Genomic DNA, 8,478 nt, shown 5'->3' with positions numbered 1-8,478 from the left:
TGTCCCACCTCCCCAGCCGCCCAAGCCCTGGGTCAGATGTAGGCCACCATTTAACCCACACATACTATGCCAATTATTATACCTGACTTCTTTTTCTCGGGTTGTTTTTGAAATTCATTCATGTAGTTTAGTTATCAATAGTTCTCTTTTTTATTGGTTTGTATTCATTGAATGGATATACCACAATTTTTAGGTCCATTCAACTTGAATAGATATTCAAATTACACTTGTCTATGGTATTATAAATATTGCTACTATGAATCTTTATTGACAATATATTTTTATGGACACAATATATATTTCTTTTAGTAAGGTATTCAGAGAAAGAATTTCTAGATGAAATTTTTTCTTTATTAGAAACTGGACTGGAAGTACAACTCAGCAGTTAAAAAGTTCTTACTACACTATCAGAGGACAGGAGTACAGATTCCAGAATCATACCAGACATTGTACAAATGCCTATAACTACAACTTTAATGGATGTAAACCCTCCTTTTCTGGCCTTTATCACAACGTGTGTGTGTGTGTGTGTGTGTGTGTGTGTGTGTGTGTGTGCTCACACACTTACAAATAGGTACCACTGAGAAATCACAAACTTCATCTAAAGAATAATACTGCCAGTCTAACTCCAGCCAAAAGTTGCTAGGTAACAGTGTCCTTTGTGTGAACAGATCTTCCTATATTTCAAGAAAGCAAAAATTCTAGAATTTTATTGGTTGGAGAGAGAGCTTAGCAGTTAAAAATAGTTGTTCTTTCAGAGGTCCTGGATTCAGTTTTCAACACTCACATCAGGAAACTCACAACTGCCTGTAACTCAAGTTCCAGGGCATTTAACTACCTCTTCTTGCTCCATGGGCATCTGTATGCATAAGGGCGGCATACAAACTTACACTCAAGTACATATACATAAAATAACTCATTAAAGAAAAAGGGTTTGCCATATTATGTTGACAGCACTATTTCAGGGTTGTGGTTGCTCCAAATAGTTGGTAGTATTTAAAATGAACAGTTGGGGTGTACATTTTGATAGTTTTTTTTCTTTTGGTGTGTATCTGGCAAATTGTATTAGTTATGAGAGGCCAAATGTACTCTGTCTTGGGAACGGCCTCCATTTTAACATAGCTTAACTTAAGCTAAACCCAAGTACCAAGAAGGTCCTCATGGCTTGTCCTTAGCCCATGTGCCAGAGTTACTCCCCTAGATACTTTCTAACAACAGTCAAAGATTAGTCTGATTGTTTCAGATGTACTTTCAGACTATTTGTGATTGTTCATGATTTTGCTTCAGAACACCCACCCATTGGCTTACAAGAGTAATAAATGAGATGTTTGCAGACTGAATACCAGCACCTCACTTGTTCCCATTCCCTAAAATTCCTTATCCTGATCATGACTCTGGGATGCTTCACTTTCCTGTCCTTCTGTATTAGGGTTGACAGAGAGCCCAAGTTTGAGCTTGTAATAAAGGGACCCTAATGTGATTACATCTGAAGTCTTCTTGGTAGTCTTTTGTGGTTCATGTTGTACCCTTCCTAGCACAACAGTTACATGAAGAAATATTTGTTCTCATTTTCACCTTCATTGTTACCAGCAAACTAGTGTCCTCTTGGCCTATGTGCACCAATTATTTCATAATTCTACTCAGTGAGGTGTAAACCAAAGTCAGCTGCCTGAGGCCTCTTGAAGTTAATATTTTCTTTATATGATAAAGAGACTAGTATGCTCTTTCCTCCCTTGCTCCTTGCTCAACCCTGATTAATGCAGATCTGGACGCTGGTGCTTCAGGTGCATCTTGCCAGTGAGAGGAAAAAGCCAAGAGGAACATAATAGATAATGAAAACACTGAGCCACCAAATTATTAGCGGCCTAAGTGTGAAATGTAAATTTGTAAGAAAGGAAAACCTTTGCTTACTTAAGCCAACATATTCCACAAATTCTTTCTATAGAATCAACAACGATAAAAAAAAAAGGCAAACTCAATTCCTATCATTTACACAAGATGAAAGAGGCCCAATAGTTGGCACCTTTCATGAATTAGAATGCTTATTGCTCTCATGCCCTCATTTTGTCTAATATGCTCTATGATTTTAATCTAAAAACTAACTATTATTTTAACATGCAATTCCTTAATTCTGACTGTGGTTGTAACTTCATTTAGCTAAAAGCTACTTAATGTTTTGGGGGAATATTGTTCAATAAAAATTATTTTATTTTAATTCAATAGTTATCATCTAATACTACAAGAAAAAATTTTGTTTTGAGTATAGCATAATTAGATGTGAGATATTCTATGTTCAAATGCTGTTTTTCACCCCCATTAGTTTCTATGTTTCAGGATCTTTTCTTCACTAAATTTTCCAATCTTAATATAGGTGAACATTCTTTCTAGGGTTTTTTTATGATAAAATTAACTAAAACATACACTATTGTCTATGTGTAACAAGCATAAAAATGTGAGTTGCCTTTGTTTTAATTTATGATGGTGATATTTATGACAATATTAGGGTCAAATTGTTTTCATTTCACTCTTTTAAAAGAGTCCATGTGTTGATATGAAATCTTATTTTAATTATAAAACTGAGTTTAATATATCTTAAATCTTTGTGTGTGTGTTTGTGACTTCTGAGTGCATATGTGTATGTGCTTGTTCATGTGTTGGGGTATGGTTGTCAAAGGGCAGCTTTTGCATATTTTTCTTTCCTTTACTCTTTGTCTGAAACATACTCCAGTTCTGTGAAGGCAGGAAAACTTTTAGAAATTCTTCTTTCTCTGCCTTCTATTTCCTGTAAATCTGCTGCAATTGGAGGCTTGAACTACATCCATCTTTGTTATGGGTTCGCAATATCCAAACTCAGGTGTCAGGTTAATGTGGCGAGTGCTTTATGGCACAGTACTGCACCATCTCTCTAGTCCTCTTCTCTTTTAAATTATTACTTTCTATTGTTTATAAAGGTTGCTATGATGACCATAGGAAGATTTTTGTTGTAGTTGAAGAACAGAGAAATAAATGACAAAGAGTATAAATAATAAGGGAGTTGGGGGGTTATATTCTAGGGATAGATATAGAAAATATTTTTTGTTTTTTTTTTTTTGTTTTTTGTTTTTTTTTGTAGATTACTACACTAGCATGAAACACATGAAGCTCGAGGACTTTTTAAAACAATATATATTCTTGAGTAGGAGATGTTAGTACAAAAGGTCTTGAGAGGTGTTTGTTTCTTTTTGTATATGTGTACATGCTATGCAGTCATTTATATGAAGGTATGCATGCTCTGGATATGGACCTATGTAGTTGTAACCCCTAAGGACAAAACAGTGGAAAGCCCAAAGTCATGTGGATATAAATGAATAGTCATAATTACTTAGAAATACTTCAGCAACTAGTTTGTTAATATTTATTAAGAATATAGTCCTAGCCAAGCAGTGCTAGCGCATGCCTTTAATCCCAGCACTTGGGAGGCAGAGGCAGGCAGATTTCTGAGTTCGAGGCCAGCCTGGTCTACAGAGTGAGTTCCAGGACAACCAGGGCTACACAGAGAACCCTGTCTCAAAAAAACAAAATAAACAAACAAACAAAAGAATATAGTCCTATGCAATCATTTGTTTATGAATTCAAGTCTCAGCCTCTCCATACCATGAGAAACTACTTGTTATCAATGCTATCAATGACAGGGCATTTTCTTCTCTGTGAAACTTGGGAACTATCATGAGTGGCAAATGCAGTGTACTTAGCATAGTGTTAATCCTGGGTATATGCTAAGCATCTCTAGGGGTTTGAAGAGGAATGGCCCCCATAGACTTATGTGCTTGAATGCTTGGCGCACAGAGAGTGACACTATTAGGAGGTATGGCCTTCTTGTAACAGCTGTGGCCTTATTGAAGGAAGCGTGTCACTGTGGGGGTGGGCTTTGATGTCCTATGCTTAAGCTCTACCCAGTGTAGAAGAGACCTTCCTCCTAGAGGCCTGAGGAAGATAATCTCCAACTGGTTGCCTTTGTAGAACTCTCAGGTCTTTCTTCCAGCACCAAAGTTCCCTGCATGATGCCATCCTTCCTATCTTGATGATAATGGACTGAATCTTTAAACCTGTAAGCCAGCCCCAAATTAAGTTTGCCTTTATAATAGTTGCCTTGATCATGGTGTCCTTACAGCAATGAAACCCTAACTAAGACAGCATCCAAGAATGACTACTATTATCCACACAGAATCTCCAGGTGGATATTACCTATCTCTTTGTATAGACACGGAGAGTGAAGCTAGTAGAATGGTTTTCAAGGGCTTATTGTGTCAAAAATTGAATCCAGGTCCACTTGACTCTTAACTCGGGACCGTTCTATTATATATTGAAGTACCTCTAATTCCATATTTTTCTACTGTCTCTCGGTTTATAGCTATACATGATATATGGTAGATTTCTTTTAGAGAAATCATACTGTGGTTGTAGACATACTGGCTTTCTTTTATATTCATACATCTGATCTTTATGACAATATGGATCTCCTATGGCTTCATCTGTATGTTTGGAGTAGATATATGGATCGTCCTTTCAAGAGAAATACAATGGTGGGGAAGGTACTGACATTCATTGGTTTATAGAAAAATAGTACTTATAATATTACTAAGATTTTGTGAAATTGTGGCTGCTCTTTAACTCCATATTTAGGATCATATTTCATGTTTAGTAAACATATATTGTCTTCTCCAAGCAAAGATGTAGTTCTGTTTTGATGGCCTCTATTAAAATAATTTAGTGTATGAAATCTTCTAAGGTCATCACCAATTAAGTTCAAATTTGTTACAATATAAATTAACAAAAATGTACAAATTCTTGACAATCTGCATAGTGTATGCATGTCATTATCCTTGATGGTCATATAAGAGTGGCAGTTTTATTTTGTCAGTTATATAAAGTTAGAATTTCACACTATATACCAAACAAAATTATCCTTTTTCTGTGGAATTAGACACAAGGATTCATCCCTAAAAAGAAGCTATTTACAAATGATATTTGATTGGAAAGGGAATATCAGTTTTCTTTAATGAAATGTTACTGGGTATATCAACCACACAATAGAGCAGATCCATGACCAGAAGTAGTTGGCTAATACAATTGGACTCTGTTTTGGTGTGTGTGTGTGTGTGTGTGTGTGTGTGTGTGTGTGTGTGTGTGTTTGTGTGTGTATGTATGTACTTTTAAGTTTTGTTATTTTTTGTCTTCATGTTTTGTTTCTTTTTATTTTGACACACACACACACACACACACACACACACACAGAGAGAGAGAGAGAGAGAAGAGAGAGAGAGGATAAATTTTGTGGAGAGAGAGGTTAAAAGATCTAGGAATTGTGGCAGGTAGAATATAAAGAATATATTGTATGAAAAAAAATGTTAAATAAAAAATTAGCTTTTTCCTCAATCTTATACATTTTAGACTATCATTTTCCTTTGACATACATTTGAAAAAAAGTTGACATTTAAAGTTGGCATTTTATCCTTTTTTGCATCTGGAAGTTTCCAATTGGCTTTTTCATATACTGAAATTGTAATTCAGTTGTGCTAAATTTACCTTTGCAATTTTATTCCTTGTGGTATTTCAAGTTATACCATGATATACTGAAATATATATATATATATATATATATATATATATATATAATGTTTATTTATTGTATATGTGTAGAAATATATGTGGTCAAGAGATATAAGAATGATCTGTTATACTGTTAATTTTTTAAAAAAAATGGTAATTTCAAAGAGTAAAAGATACTAAATAAAAGTAACATTAACAGAAGGTGAACCAAGTGTAAATTTACATGTTAAGTGTTGAAAATATGGTAGTTTAATCCTTTCATTTCTACTGGAGAATAAGCAACATTCTTTTATTTATTCAGTATTTAATTTTCAGAAAAATAAATTCTGTTAAATAAACAGCTGGGTATTCCTACCAGCTATTCTATGTCAATTTGATTCTTACACATTTGAAATAATGTAACTGCTACCCATGAAGCAGTTTCTTTCTAACAGAAGTTGACTCCTTTTCTTCCTTTGAAAGTAACTCGGAATGTTATTGACCAGTCAAGAGTGGCTACTCTACATTTTGTTTGGGAATAAATGTATGGTAAGATGACCAATTATCCTATTAGCTTGGGATTGAAAAGGTTTCCAAGAGATGGGACTTTCAGTACCCTAAGAAAGTCTTGAAAAACCACAATGAGTTGGTTAGCCTAGAGCAGGGAAACTTGTCATGAGTGTTACAAATTACACCCATCTGGGTTTGATATTAAAACACAACCATCCTTCAAGTGCCCAGAACTGAGATCATCCCTGGAAATGTGCACAGTATCTAAACGGAGGAAAGTATCATGAAACCACAGCAAAATCCAAAATGTATTAAATGGTTAAATTGTATACATTTGTAGTTCAATTTCTCCAAAATAGCCAGGCTATTGACATGAAAGCAAGGAATAAACCAAATTCAGTAAGAGAAAACAAACTCCCAGTAAAAGAAGTGTCAAATCTAAAACACACATCAACCTAATAATTTACAAAAAAAGAAAAAAGGCAGTTTATAGTATAGGTGAAACTGCAATCCTGTGTTCAGAAAGCAAATTAGAAAGGAGCTTTTATCATCATGGGCATTGCATTCTCTGAGATGACCAAATACCCATTTTATGTGAAAAATCAACCATGACTAATATTCTGTAGGAAACTTAACAAGAACTTGTTGACAAACCTGTCTGAAACTGTTATCATTGACCACGCTCAGCTACAAGCAAAATTGGGAATCATTTCTAACGACATCTGGAAGCAAGCAATAAGCCCTAAACGGATGATATTAATTGTTACATGCAAAAATCTTAAGAACTTTCAAAAACAACCAATGACCCTCAGTATCAGTCATTTTACAGAAAGGGTTTTGCTTGAGAGCTTTTGAGTCTACTTTTGAGTTGATGGCAGTAACTCAATAATGTGTACAGAATGAGAGACTGGTTACAACTTTCTGACCAACTTGCAGGCAGTTCAACAGGTTTGAGAAATCTATAGGGATCAAAGCTGGCCAAACTCTCCTCCAACTACAGCTCTTAACTGCTTCTATAATCCTGTAGAGGGAATCTTGTGACTGTTTTTCCCAACATGTAAAGTTTACTTTTTGATTTTGGATAAGCATCCAGTTTTTCTTTATCTTAGTTTGTTTTTCTATTGCTATGATGAAACATCATGACCAAATGGCAAGATGTAGAGAAAGGAGGTTTATTTGGCTTACACTTCTTTGTTGCTATCATCAAAGAAGGAAGTTAGGACAGGAACTCAAACAGGGCAGGAACCTGGAGGCAGGAGAAGATGCAGAGTATCTGGAGGGATGCTGCTTACTGGCTTATTCTTTATAAATTTTTCGGCCTGCTTTCTTATAGAACCCAGGACCACCAGCCCAGAGATAGGAACATCCACAAGCTAGGCACTCTCTCAATAATAACTAATTAAGAAAATTCCCTGGCCAGTCCCAGGATCTACTAACTCGCGCCGCACGCTCTTTCTCCGACAGCTGCTCCCGGAGCCCCGCGCGCCTTGCTGTTCTGTGCCTTGCCCTTGTGTCATCTCCGATTGTGCCTAGCGATGACCACCCAGCAGATTGTTCTCCAAGGCCCGGGTCCCTGGGGTTTCCGCCTCGTGGGCGGCAAGGACTTCGAACAACCTCTCGCCATTTCCCGGGTCACTCCTGGAAGCAAGGCTGCTATAGCTAATTTATGTATTGGAGATTTAATCACGGCCATTGATGGAGAATATACCAGCAGTATGACACACTCGGAAGCTCAGAACAAAATCAAGGGCTGCGTAGACAACATGACGCTCACGGTATCCAGGTCTGAACAGAAGATTTGGTCTCCTCTAGTGACCGAGGAGGGGAAACGTCATCCCTACAAGATGAATTTAGCATCGGAACCCCAAGAAGTCTTGCACATAGGAAGTGCCCACAACCGAAGTGTCATGCCATTTACTGCCTCACCTGCTCCCAGCACCCGGGTCATCACAAATCAGTACAACAACCCAACTGGCCTCTACTCATCTGAAAACATCTCCAACTTCAACAATGCCTTGGAATCGAAGACCTCAGCCAGTGGGGAGGAGGCGAACAGCAGGCCCTTGGTTCAGCCTCATCCCTCCGGTAGCCTTGTCATTGACAAGGACTCTGAAGTTTATAAGATGCTTCAGGAGAAGCAAGAGTTAAACGAGTCCCCCAAACAGTCCACGTCTTTCCTGGTTCTGCAGGAGATCCTGGAGTCAGATGGCAAAGGGGATCCCAACAAGCCATCGGGGTTTAGAAGTATTAAAGCTCCAGTCACCAAAGTGGCTGCATCTGTAGGAAATGCTCAGAAGTTGCCCATCTGTGACAAATGTGGAACTGGTATTGTTGGTGTGTTTGTGAAGCTGAGGGATCATCATCGCCACCCTGAATGTTACGTGTGCACCGACTGTGGCA

The 8,478-nt window shown here is 37.1% G+C and overlaps 1 pseudogene across 1 annotated transcript in view; it reads left to right on the top strand.

The window, feature by feature from the left end:
* The first annotated feature begins 7,499 nt into the window (after positions 1-7,499).
* Positions 7,500-8,478, top strand: part of LOC116101586 — a 3,160-nt pseudogene continuing 2,181 nt past the window's right edge. Inside the window, exon 1 of the transcript XR_004122882.1 lies at positions 7,500-8,475. The product of XR_004122882.1 is annotated as a PDZ and LIM domain protein 1 pseudogene (transcript). The remainder of the gene's footprint in view (positions 8,476-8,478) is intronic.

Source organism: Mastomys coucha, chromosome X (assembly GCF_008632895.1).
Source record: "Mastomys coucha isolate ucsf_1 chromosome X, UCSF_Mcou_1, whole genome shotgun sequence".
In the NCBI taxonomy this organism is placed as follows: Eukaryota; Metazoa; Chordata; class Mammalia; order Rodentia; family Muridae; genus Mastomys; species Mastomys coucha.
The sequence above is the reverse complement of the archived record's forward strand: the minus strand, read 5'-3'. Positions and strand labels throughout refer to the sequence as shown.